Consider the following 13,399-nt stretch of genomic DNA (forward strand, 5'->3'; position numbering starts at 1 on the left):
CCAGTGGTTAGGGCTCCACGCTTTCACTGCCAAGGGCGCCAGTTCAGTCCCTGGTCCGGGAACTAAGATCCTGCAAGCCCTGAGGCGCGGCCAAAAAAAAAAAAAAAGCTAAGTGGAAAACTCTCTAAAATACACTGTAAAATTCTAATCATTACTTAAGAAGCCATTTTTTAAAAGGGAGAAAACTAAAAACACCCATGCTGCTTCAGTATATTTCAATATTTAAAGATCTCAACAGCAACATAAAACATTACATTCATTTTCTACTACTGGCAAAAAAAGATCCATAAAGTGTAAAGGTATATCAGCAATTTGGTAGCAGAAAGTCACACAAATATATAAAAAGAATATGTCAAAAATAAAAGGTAAGTTTATTCAAACTATTGGATTACAGGAAGGAAATTAACAATTCTTTAACTTTGTACAGGGCTATAATTAATATAAATTCATTAATCCTAGTTGGTACAAAAATATGGCATTATCATGCTTTTAAATAATATTCTTAGAAAAATAAATACAAAATTCACAACCATTTTGTTATATAAAAATTAAAACACCAAACATACAAACAAACATACAACACCTCAATAAGAACATACTTGCCTTGGGCTATAAATGGACACTCATCCACTTAAGTTATCAAGTAGTTATTAAGTGGGGCCATAGCAAAGTATTACGGCACTTTGGTATCTAAGGGTAGTTACTTTTCTTTATACAGCAACAGGAGTCAGAGAACCCAAGAATTATAAATTCCAGGTATAGAAATGAAGTTTCCCAAATCACCTTATGGAAATGAAAATGCATTTAACTTTTAAGTCCTTCCGAAAAGGGTGTAGGGGTTACTTTAATTTCATTTTTGTAAAGAACTGGGCTTCCTGGCGGAGCAGTGGTTAAGAATCCGCCTGCCAATGCAGGGGACACGGGTTCGAACCCTGGTCTGGGAAGATCCCACATGCCGCGGAGCAACTAAGCCTGTGCGCCGCAACTACTGAGCCTGCGCTCTAGAGCCCACGAGTCACAACTACTGAGTCCATGCGCCACAACTACTGAAGCCCGCGTGCCTAGATCCCGTGCTCCACAACGAGAGAAGCCACCACAAGGACAAGCCCGCATGCTGCAACAAATAGCCCCCGCTTGCTGCAACTAGAGAAAGCCCACGCGCAGCAATGAAGACCCAACGCAGCCAAAATATATATATATATATATAGGCACACACATACACACACACAAAAAAAAAACTAAAATATCATCCACCAAAATGCCAACAATAGTGATTGTCTCTACATGGTAGAAAGATCAAAGATTCTTCTTCACTTCATTTTGGTTATGTGGATTCTGCACAATGAACCAATGATGAGTTAATTTCATAGGAGGAGGGGAGCTTAAAAGAGGACTGATTAGTCCACAAGGTATTCTACAACCATCCTAATGTTTCAGCACCACCTTGCACCGTTCTTCCTCCCCATCAAGTGCTCTCACAGCACCCACAGAGCTGGTCCATTCAAGCCCAGCCAGCCATAGGATAAACAGGTGTTTAACGTCTGTCTCCCTGCCAAAACACAAGCTTAACGATGGTAAGATCGTGCCTATGTTGATCAGAAACGCATCTCTAGAACTTGGCATAGTGCCTCTACATAGTAGGCAGACAGGTGACTTTACATGAATCAATGAACAAGCTGGTCTAAATCCCTCATAATGCAACTGAAGATCAAGCTTTCCTCTGTCTTCACTAAAAAATGCTGATTGATGAGTGATCACTGTCTTCTGTCTTTGAAGACATACCTGAATCACCTCAGTCTTTTTTTCAACTTAATCAATTCCAGTCCCCTAAAATTTTCTCCACATATGTGGCTCTTATTCTGAACCCTAGTTCTCCACAATGGTTCAGTTGTGAAGTTTAGGGTTAATAATAAGCAAAACATTTCAATTCTTATTTACTACTTATTATAACTGGAGGACTAGGCATAACTTTATATAAATTTGGGCAAATTCGATCAAGTGTTTATAAGACCCTCCATACGTAAACATCCTCCTCTCCCAGAATATGAAATTTCAAGTTGCTAAGACTCTCTTTCACTCTCCCCTTTCACCACCATCACTAGCACAGTATTTGCACCAACGGTATTATTTTACTTTTTACAGATTCTATGTCATAATTATGACAACTATTTAGTCTGTTTTTAAGAGACACATATACATAAATGTATAGTCACTTTCTAACCTCACAGAATCAATTTAAATGTTTTCTGCAAAGTCAAGTAAATATAATTAAAATCCAAATCTCTGAACAAGGCAATTGAACAACCTGCTTTAGTTATCTGTATGTTTACTAAAATTACAAGATCACTGACACAGTTCACATACCATCTCCAAACTTAAGCGTTTCAATAAGGCCCCAATAGTACCTCCACCCTGTGAAAACCTGTGATGACCTAATGTCTCCCTGTTTTATGCAATAAGGCATAAAATCCCTCAATACTCTGCCTCTCCAGCCGAAAATACATCTGTAACTTCATCCACACCTGAACACGTCCCCACTCTTCTCAGAGCTGATTCCTCCACATGTGCTCGTGATACTGTGTGCTCCCAGCCCTTCCAGAATCTGGGGGCTCCACACTGTTTCGGAACTGGTTTTAGTCATTTCCTCACTATTGCCTTCTCTTTATCAGCAAGATTAGTAAAAACAATGATTTCTAGTGTAAAATGTTTCCTTTACATTAAAACCTAAAATAGTAGTCAAAATGGAGAATTTTCTAATTGGTATGAAGAAACTTTACCTAACTTAGGCTATTTAGACTAAAAAAATAGTAATATCAGTCTTCAAGTATATGAATGATAAGGATTAAAAATGTGTTTATGTAGCTGTATGTGTCTGTACACACACACACACACACACACACACACACACACACACACACACACACACCAACGATCAAATGGCCTACATCTCCAGAAGGTAAAATATAAAAATAGAGTGATTTAGGTTAGACATGAAGAATCTTCACGAAGAATCAGAGACAAAAAGAGGTGACGGAAACTTTGTCTCAGGAGCTCTTAAAGATAAAACCGTGAATGACCTGTTTAGAGTGGTTTAAATATGGTCTGCCAGGAAACACAATACTAGATTCGAAAGAATTAACATCTACTTCCAAATTTTGTAATGACTAACAAGTACACCATTTTAATAATTTTCAACAATTCTTAAGTCTCAACATAGAATGTGCTCCATTTTTTAAGTCCTCCACGAGACACTGAACATTTTATTAATTAGTGTATAAAAACTGAATTTTTAAAACACTTTGGTCACCAAGAGTTTCTTCAGTCTTTGACAGGAAGTTTTATTTACACAGATTCAACATAAAAAAGAGAAACAATTGAACAGCACATTGTAGTCACCTGGGGACCTTTGGAAAAGTACTGACACCTAGGTCTCACCCTCCGGGATCTGGGATTTAATGGGGCGAGGCTGTGGCTCAGGCATCAGGATTTTGAGAACAACCATACAATTTATTCTTTCATTTCTAACAGAAACAAATGGAAATTCAATCACTTTCATGTTGATACAATAATTATTTGGAAATTCACCCCCAATTCTCATTTATATTGCAGAGAGGAATAAGGGGAAATTTTCATACTGTCTTATACAAGTTCAGGGGAATTTTTAATGTTCAGGTTGTACCTCTGATTGCTTTTTTTTTCCCCTTAAATTTTATTCACAGAGAAAACATTTAGCATCTGGTGTCCAAATGTAAATACTGGAGCTTTGATGAGGAACAGTTACAGATAAACGTATCAAATTAAAACATACATTCATTCATTTCTTTCCCTTTTGTTCATTAATCAATTTCTTGGAATATATATACACACCTTAGCAGAAGCCAGTAAAAGGGCACTTTGCAGAATCCTTTTTCAAAGAAACCTTTTGTAAGGAAAAGCATTGCTAACTTATATGCGTATCTTGTAAGTCTATATTTCTATACATTTCTTGGGCAAAGCCATCTACACTACCGTTGTTTACAACACTAAGATTCTTTATATTTTTATCTGTCAAGGTTCAGCTAAACTGTCAATTTGACATCAAAAAAATCAGGAAAGATAAATCAATTAAAACACATCTAGCTTTCAATTACACAAATAAAATCATGGGAAAATGTCTATAAAACTAAGCGTATATAAAAAGGAGTAGTTTAGAAGTTCAAATACTAAATAGAGCACAACAGATACTTAACTCTATAATAATAAACATGATAACATTATTTCTGGCCATCTTTTCAAATAGGAATCTCTTTATGTATCTTTAAGACAATCTCTCTCTCTAGTATCTCTTTATGGCAAAACAACATATTTTATGGCAATAATTTACTTCTAACCTTTCTGCATTCTCAGACTCCCAATCCCCATGAAGGTAAAAAAAAAAAAAAAAAAGATTATCTACATCTGGGGCAAATCTCTCTTGTAAAACAAAGAAAAATTCTTGTATTTAAATTCAGATCCAAAATAGGGCAGATTATTGGCACCTTAATATTCTAAAAGTATATATAAAAAGTTATTTTGCAACAGATAAGGCCTTTTAAAAAGTCCTCAATAAATTCATTATTAAGTGCAATGAACTGCTATTAATTTGAGTGGAATCTGTGAATCATGTGCTATTTTTAAAAAGAACCACAGAGACTTCCCTGGTGGTCCAGTGGTTAAGAATCCGCCTTCCAACGCAGGGGATGCAGGTTCGATCCCTGGTCAGGGAACTAAGATCCCACGTGCCGCAGGGGAAGTAAGCCCATGCACCACAACTAGAGAGCCCACATGCTGCAACGAAGAGCCCGTGCTCTCCGGAGCCCACGCACTACAACTAGAAAGAAGCCCGCACACTGCAACTAGAAAAGCCCGCATGCAGCAATGAAGAGCCCGCGTGCCACAGCGAAGATCCCACGTGCCACAACTAAGACCCGACGCAGCTAAATAAAAAAAAAATTTTTTTTTAATTGTAAATCTGAATGATGGAAGAAGCAGGCTCAAGGAAGGAAGGAAGGAAGGAAGGACTACATATATACTATTTACAACTCTCATATTTTCTAATTTACATCAGAATGTTTTTATAATTTCACTATTTGTATTTTCTACTCAATTTAAAAGTCTCAGTGTCTCACTTGAAGACAGTTATATATCATTCAAGAATGAATTAAAGAAGATGAGCCAATAAAATTAATGCAGCCAAAACAAGTGTCTAAAAGGACAGTTCAAACTGATATGGCTCCTGTGGAAAGGGTATAAAGAGCTTTTTACATTTTACTTCAAATTATTCTGATGCCATTAATGATATATAGAAGGCAAAATACATAGCAAACTTAGAGAAGATAGTAGAGCCCAGAATCAAATCTAAAATATTTTTGCACTGTTTTAATATATACTGAGTTTTCCAGAAATAAAATATCACATAAATTGAGAGAAGACTTTTATTTGGGTCCTTATCAAAAGATGTTTATTAGTTCAGAGAAAACCATGTTACAGAGCAATGCTGATCGTGGTATTTGAGTCTCCAATATAACATACCTCTACAGTAGTCGCATTCATGACTATTTTACATACGGAGGCTAAAGACCGCTTACTTTGTTCTGCCTTACAGTATAAGAGCACCTAAGCTTTCACATACTGAAATACGTGCATCAATACCTAATTAATATAAAAATATATATTTAAGTTCTATGTATATTATATTGTTTATTAATATATTACATTTGTGATAGATACAAATAATAATTACTTCTTTCATGTTACATCACTATATTCTTAATTATACATGTATATAGGTATGCATACACATGTATGTGTAGATTGTTTAATTTCAGTGTAGTAAATGGGGTATTACAAAACAATTGTTTTGAAAAAGGGGTCCCAAGTCTGACAGAATAGAGAATCACTAACATAAGTAAAAGAGAAACAAGACTGAGGCCAGAAACCTGACATTTTAAAGGAAGAATAGGGGAGAAAGGAACGATGTGGGAAAGTAGACAGAAAGGTAGCAAGCACCCTGGGAGAGAGGACTTTACCAAAGGAGAAAGAAGTCTGAACGAGAGGAGGCTGTCAGCATCGTCAAGTGGTTCAGAAGAGGCTGATAACTGAAAATAAGCTAATGGATGTGAAAATGGGAAGGGCACTGGCACTGTCGGAGCAGTTTCAGTGTGCAGTAGTTGAAGCAGAAATGATACTGCAGTGAATAAAAGAGTGAACAGAGGAAAAACAGAAACAGCTAGTAGAAATTTGTATAGTAAGGGAAAGAGAAATAAGGCAAAAGAACAAGGAGATGATGACAGGGTATAAAGAGGAGGTCTTTGTGTGTTTCCGGCTTTGTTGGTTAGGCTAGAAAAGACCTCTGAGAGGTTAATTCAAACTTATTTTAGATACCAAGCCCCCTAATTACAAGTTTTAGGAAGTACTCTCTCCTACAAACTGAAATGCTTATAGATGATGAATTAAATGATATCTGGAATTTGATTCAAAATAATGCAGGGGGAGGGGGAATAATTAGACTTTTTTTTTTTTTTTTAAGTAAAATAAGATTAGCCATGAGTTGTTAACTGCTGAATCTGGGTGATGGTACATAGGGGTTCACATGCTCTTCTTTTCTGAATACGCTTAAAACTTTCCACAATAAAATGATTTTTAAAAGAAATACTCTCCAAGGAGGCAGAGTCAAGATGGCGGTGTGAAAAGATGCGGAGTTAGCCTCTCCCCACAACTAGGGCGCCTGCCAGCCGCTGGTAGGGGACTCTGATGCCCAAGGAGACGGGAGGAACCCCAAAGTGAACCGGTGGCTTACAGGAACTTGGTTCACGAGCCCGGGGTCGGGCCTGAAGCTCCTGCAGTGTGAGCTCTGAGTCTGAACCACTGGACTAACAGAGAACCTCAGACTCCAGGGAATATTCATCAGAGCGAGGTCTCACGCAGTTACTCGTCTCAGCACCGAGACCCAGCTCTACCCAATAGCCTAGGAACTCCAGTGTAGCATCGACATATATACACCACCGAATGTAAAACAGATAGCTGGTGGGAAGCAGCCGCATAGCACAGGGAGATCAGCTCGGTGCTTTGTGTCCACCCAGAAGGGTGGGATAGGGAGGGTGGGAGGGAGACGCAAGAGGGAGGGGATATGGGGACACGTGTATGCATATGGCTGATTCGCTTTGTCGTGCAACAGAAACTAACACAGTATTCAATTATCCTCCAATAAAGATTTATTAAAAAATAAAATATTCTCCAAAAGATGCTCAATTACTTTTCAATTTTCTATATAATCATATCCTGCTCTCTCAAATGTCAAACTGATGATATTGATTTTTACCACGGTAAATAACTGAGTTTTTTCTTAGAAACGATTATACACTAATTGCTGAATTATCTCAATTTCTCACGTAATCTTCCGTCTGATCACAGCAAGCAATTTCATAGTCAACTAGATGAAAAAAAAGAGGTGAAAAAAATAGATGCAATCTGATCCCAGAGTTCTGGGTCACAAAGTTCAAAAATCTATCCCCTAAGAATTCTATCGGACAGTACCCATACTGTAGCTTAAAAAGAAATGCTTATTTTCTAGCCATAGCTTTATACAAAATAGCTCTGAAATTACCTCTAAATTTTCAAACTGCACAATACTGAGAGAAAACATGAATTCTGAATTAAGAGGTGTTCCTGAATTAAGAGGAATTATCTTTTTAGTTCTGCCACTAATTTGGCTGTATGACCTTAGCAAGTCTCTTAACCTCTCAAAACCTCGGCTTCCTCAACTTCTTGATAAGGAATTGGAATTAAATTAACTGGGGGGTAATGTCTAATTCTAACTGTCCAGGCTCTAGGTCTGGTCTACAGAAAACCTGAACACACAACTCCAGTGGACGATGATCTAGACCAGAAGTTCTCCAAGTGTGGCCAATGAGCCTCCGGAGATCCCTGAGACCCCTGCAGAGAGTCAACAAGGTCAAAACTGTTTTGAAAGTAATACTAAGACATTTGCCCTAATAATGCAGAACCAATGATGGGTAAAACTTCTACCACTTTAGCTAAGATCAAGGCAGGGGCACCAAATTGTAGCAGTGGTCGCTGCTGTCACAGTCAAAAGGATGCTGCCTCACGTAAGAATACCTCTGATGTGCAACTAGAGATGATCATACTTAGTGAAGTAAGTCAGACAGAGAAAGACAAACACCATATGATATCACTTATATGTGGAATCTAAAATATGACGCAAATGAACTTATCGATGAAACAGAATCATGTACACAGAGAACAGACTGGTGGTTGCCAAGGGGAAGGGGGGGTGGGGGAGGGATGGATTGGGAGTGTGCGATGAGCAGATGCAAATGATTATATATGGGATGGATAAACAACAAGGTCCTATTGTAGAGCGCAGGGAACTCTATTCAATATCCTGTGATAAACCGTACTGGAAAAGAGTATTAAAAAAAGACTGTGTGTGTGTGTGTGTGTGTGTGTATATATATATATATATATATATATATGTGTGTGTGTGTGTGTGTGTGTGTATGTGTGTAACTGCATCTCTTTGCTGTACAGCAGTAATTAACACAACATTGTAAGTCAACTATACTTCAATAAGAAAAAGAATACCTCTGATGAAGCAGTAAAATGTATTGGTTTTATTACATTTTGATCCTCAAATACACATCTTTTTAATACTCTATATGACAAAAAGGGGATTGTGCATAAACTACTTCCACTGTAAAACAAGGTATGATGTTGCCCCAAGGAAAACATTTCCGGGAGTGTTCGAGCTGTAACCTTCAGGAACTGACTCTTTTTCATGAAACACTATTTTCACTGCAAAGAATGACTAACAAACCTTGGTTATTCAAGCTTGAGTTTTTGGCAAACAAGGTTTTGTTTGTTTTTTGGTTTTGTTTTTTTTTTTAACATCTTTATTGGGGTATAATTGCTTTACAATGGTGTGTTAGTTTCTGCTTTATAACCAAGTGAATCAGTTATACATATACATATGTTCCCATATCTCTTCCCTCTTGCGAGTCTCCCTCCCTCCCACCCCCCTTGTTTGTTTTTTGAGTGAAGGCTGTCACATCAAGGAAAGCAACTGACAGTACTTGTTGACAATGATAAGATTCAAGTGAAAGCAGAATCTGGGAAAACCCACATCTGCCACCTTGAACGTACAACAGCTTATACTGTTTAAGCTTAAATACTTAAAAGACTTTTCTGATGAGCTCAAAATATGTTACATATATTTCGAAGATGTGCATAACTCAGTGGAACAGTATGTTCCCAGTGACCATTACACCATATTATAAAATCACACGTGGGTAAAAGATCCATTCAAAGTGCAAAACTGGACAATGGATTTTAATGTAACAGGGTATAGAAAATTCACTGATATGGCTTAAAATTCCACTTTGGAACTTTAAGAAATCACCACTTGGTTAGTGGTGGTGAAGGATTGAAGAATATACACACAATTAACTGAAAAGGTCAAGTTAGTATCTCCTTTCCCAATGAGATATCCACGTGAGGGAAGATTTTCTTCATACACAGTTCAACCAAAAAAAAATAATGCAACAAACGGAATTCATGAGCAGATATGACGACCCAGCTATCTTCTATTAAGTCAGACATGAAGGAGTTTTACACAAGCGTAAAATAGTGGCACTCTTTTCACTCGTTGTTTTGGAAAGTAACTATGTTCCATAAAATATGTCATTTCTGTTAAAATGCATATATTATTATCTTTAAATAGACTAAATATTTTTAAAGTGTCTAATACAGTAAATATCAATAGGTATAACCAAGCAGATAAGCAAAATCTTTACAGAGTCCTCAATAATTAAGAGTGTAAAGAAGTCCGAAGACCTCTGACATCTGCTGATCTACATAAAACTTCACCAAATCATTTGCTGGCAGTGCATATACTCTCCAGTCATTCATGATCTAGGATGAGTAGTGGGGAATGAAAGAAGATACACATATATTACATAACTGGTGATGAATACTATAATACAGGTGTACCTCCAAACGGTAAACTGGGGAAAGCGACTCTGAAAGATTTAATTCAAGCAGGTCCTGAGAGATGGGTAAGCCTGACTAAAGGAGAGTATTCCAGACAAAGGCCTGTTTGAACGAGAGTAAGGAGGTGGGAGAACGGGGACATGTCTGCAGAACAGGTCGATGGGGCCAGAGCACAGGACAATGGCAGAAGTGTGACGAGTACTGAGGTGGAAATGTGGGGCAAGAGATCAGGCCTCAAAGGGTTTCAGATCCCACAGTGAAAGTCTGGACCATCCAATGTATTAATAAAGGGCTAACAGGGATTCTTACTGAGCAAGGGATTATTACAATCAGATTTCTACTTTGAAATAGAACTCTAACGGCAATGCAAAGGACAGACTGTACACTGAGGGAAAGGGCCAAACATAGGGAACTACGTATGAGAGAAAAAGGAGTGAGGCCAGCACTCGGTCAGAGGGGGAGGAAAGTGACGGCCAACCTTCCGGAAGCGGAACAGGGTTTGGCAACTGACAGAATATGACAAGTGAAACGGGAAAACGTGAGTAAAAGTTCTGAGCATGAACAATTAGGGTAATGAGGGCATCATAAGGGAAACAGGAGGAGAGGCAGTTTCTGCGAGGAGGGCTCTGAAGGAAGTATGTGAAATTTTAAGATGTCTATGGAGCATCAATTTGGAAATGCTGGTCAAGATTATACAGAAAGAAATTTGGGGGGAATTGGGCTTCCTTGATGGCACAGTGATTAAGAATCCGCCTGCCAATGCAGGGGACACGGGTTCGAGCCCTGGTCCGGGAAGATCCCACATGCCGCGGAGCAACGAAGCCCACGAGCCACAACTACTGAGCCCCTGCACCACAACTACTGAGCCTGCGTTCTAGAGCCCGCGTGCCACAACTACTGAGCCCATGCACCACAACTACTGAAGCCCACGTGCCTAGAGCCCATGCTCCGCAACAAAAAAAGCCACCGCAATGAGAAGCCCACGCACCACGACAAACAGTAGCCCCTGCTCACCGCAACTAGAGAAAGCCCACACGCAGCCACGAAGACCCAACGCAGCCGAAAATAAATTAATTTTAAAAAAAAAAAAAAGAAATCTGGGGGGAATTCTGCATAAGAGTCAGAAGCATGGAGCTGATATAATTATCAGAAATAAGAACAGAGCAAGTAGAGCAAAGTGCCACGCACAGGATTTTATGAGACATGAACAGTAAAGACACGGGCCGACAAAATCACGCAGTAAAAACCAAACAGGAAAAACTGGAGACCTGCGAAGTGTATGACCACAGGCACTCAGAAGAAAGAATTCAAGGAAGATTAGTTGCTCAGTAGCCGAAGAGGTTGGAAAAGCATAATGATCTAAATGAGGCCACTGGATCTATTAATCAGGAGGTTACAGAGTAGTCTCTGTTGAGTGTTCAGGGACAGAACACAGATTACAATGGAACTGGGTTCACAGCCTCATTAGCAAGGTATTAGGTACAGGAAATAAATATTTCACCCAGGGCTACATGAAAATTATGTTTTCCAAACAACAGCTTGTCTGCCTTTCAACCATAACAATTTTTTTAAAAAACTCTCACTCTAAACTTTGCCTGTTATTTTCAGAGAATGTATTTCAGACTCGTAAAACACCAATTTTAGCATTTAAACAGAACATTAACATTTACCTGATAAATTTTATGACACAAAAAGAATTTACTGTTGTGCTATATATAGAACCTCAATCTACCTCTTAAAGGAACATTATTCTCAGTCGAGATAAGCCTACTATAGTACATTTTCGTACAAATTCAACAAACAGCATGTTTTAAAAAAAGAAAACCATTATCCAATCCCTGTTTATTAACAGTACCAAGCACAATATGAAGTCACACTTAATTTAGGCATATTTATATGAAATGTGTGTTTAGCCAAACCCATGTGTATGCAAAGGTAATATGGGAAAGAGCCATACTTGTTAGTATAATCTAGAAAACAATCATTTGTCTTACAAAAAGATTCTTCCCTTTACAAAAGAAGTCACTGTCGGGATCCTTTAAACAAGCAGCTTTCCAAGGATAATAAATACATATATAATTTAGTTATTTATTTAATTTACACAAAACTTTACAGCAATACATTTGTTTAAAGCAAATTGATGATGTAAGTAAAAGGGGTAGTTGTTCAGGGGTTTAAAACGCATCCAGAATGGTTTAGACTCCACCTGTCCACAAAGTCCCCCTCTCATCAGTCCTAGGAGAGGCTGGAGCCCTCTGAACAGCAAGAACCAGCGGGTGGGAACACCCAAGGGTGTTGCAGAGGACCTATGCGCCCTGAACTTGAAATCAGGCAACTACTGCCCGAGCGTCAAGGTGTTGCCACCCTTATTTAGACAGAGAAGGAAGAACAGCTTAATCCTGAAGGGTCTGTTGACTCTTTAAAAGAACACACAGAAAAAGGTAACCTAAAATTCTAAATCGGGCAAAAGCTCTGGATCCAGGCCACCTGAATGTCCTCTCAGCCCTGCCTCTCACTACTTGTGTCACCTCAGCGAGTTACTTAGACCTCAGTTCTCTCAGCTGCAAAATGGGGTAAGAAAAGCCACCACACGGGTCACCATTAGAATTGAGACCAGGACTGTAGAGTACCCAAAGTGGTGGCCTATCACTGGCCCTCAAGAACTATTAGAACTGTACTGTTCTAGGGTCACTTGGGGTCACTCCTTCAAAACATCGTCATAATATATGGCCACCTTCCACTGTTCAAGCTTGCTGATGTACTCAGGTGTCTGTACGTCCCGAAAATAATCTAGGTCAATGTTGCTGCCAAACAGAATCGTACAGAATAGGACCAAAGTGCATGAGATTCTGGACCAGTTCCAGAAGCACACTTTTAATAAATAATAGACCACCTTCTGACACACTAGCATTCTTGTGTGCAGCCGTAAGACTATCTCCATTTTTGCTAATAACTCATTAAAATCACCAAATTAAACTAGTTTATAAATTCCTAATTTATGCTGCATCCCCCTTCAAAAAAACAAACTTATCAGTAGAATCTGTCTCTAGAAAATACAAAATTCTGACTGAGCTTTTTTTCTCTGGCTTCTAAAACATCTGAAGTGAATCTGGTCATATGTTCAAATTCATTCAGTTCTCCTCCCCTCCCCTCAAGCACAACAGATACATAAACCGTCTTGCTGTTCTCATCTTCAACTCAATAATGATAGACCAGAAAAGCAGAGAAACTAATTCATTCCTCTTCAAAACACATACACATGTATACTTAGTTCTTCTGCAAAATACCAAAAGGATAACAGACAGCAGATCTTGCCCACAAACCAAAACACAGCTGTTTCATCTAATTTTAGAAAAAAAATAACAAGGAACCA

Source organism: Phocoena phocoena, chromosome 12 (genome assembly GCF_963924675.1).
Source record: "Phocoena phocoena chromosome 12, mPhoPho1.1, whole genome shotgun sequence".
Lineage (NCBI taxonomy): Eukaryota > Metazoa > Chordata > Mammalia > Artiodactyla > Phocoenidae > Phocoena > Phocoena phocoena.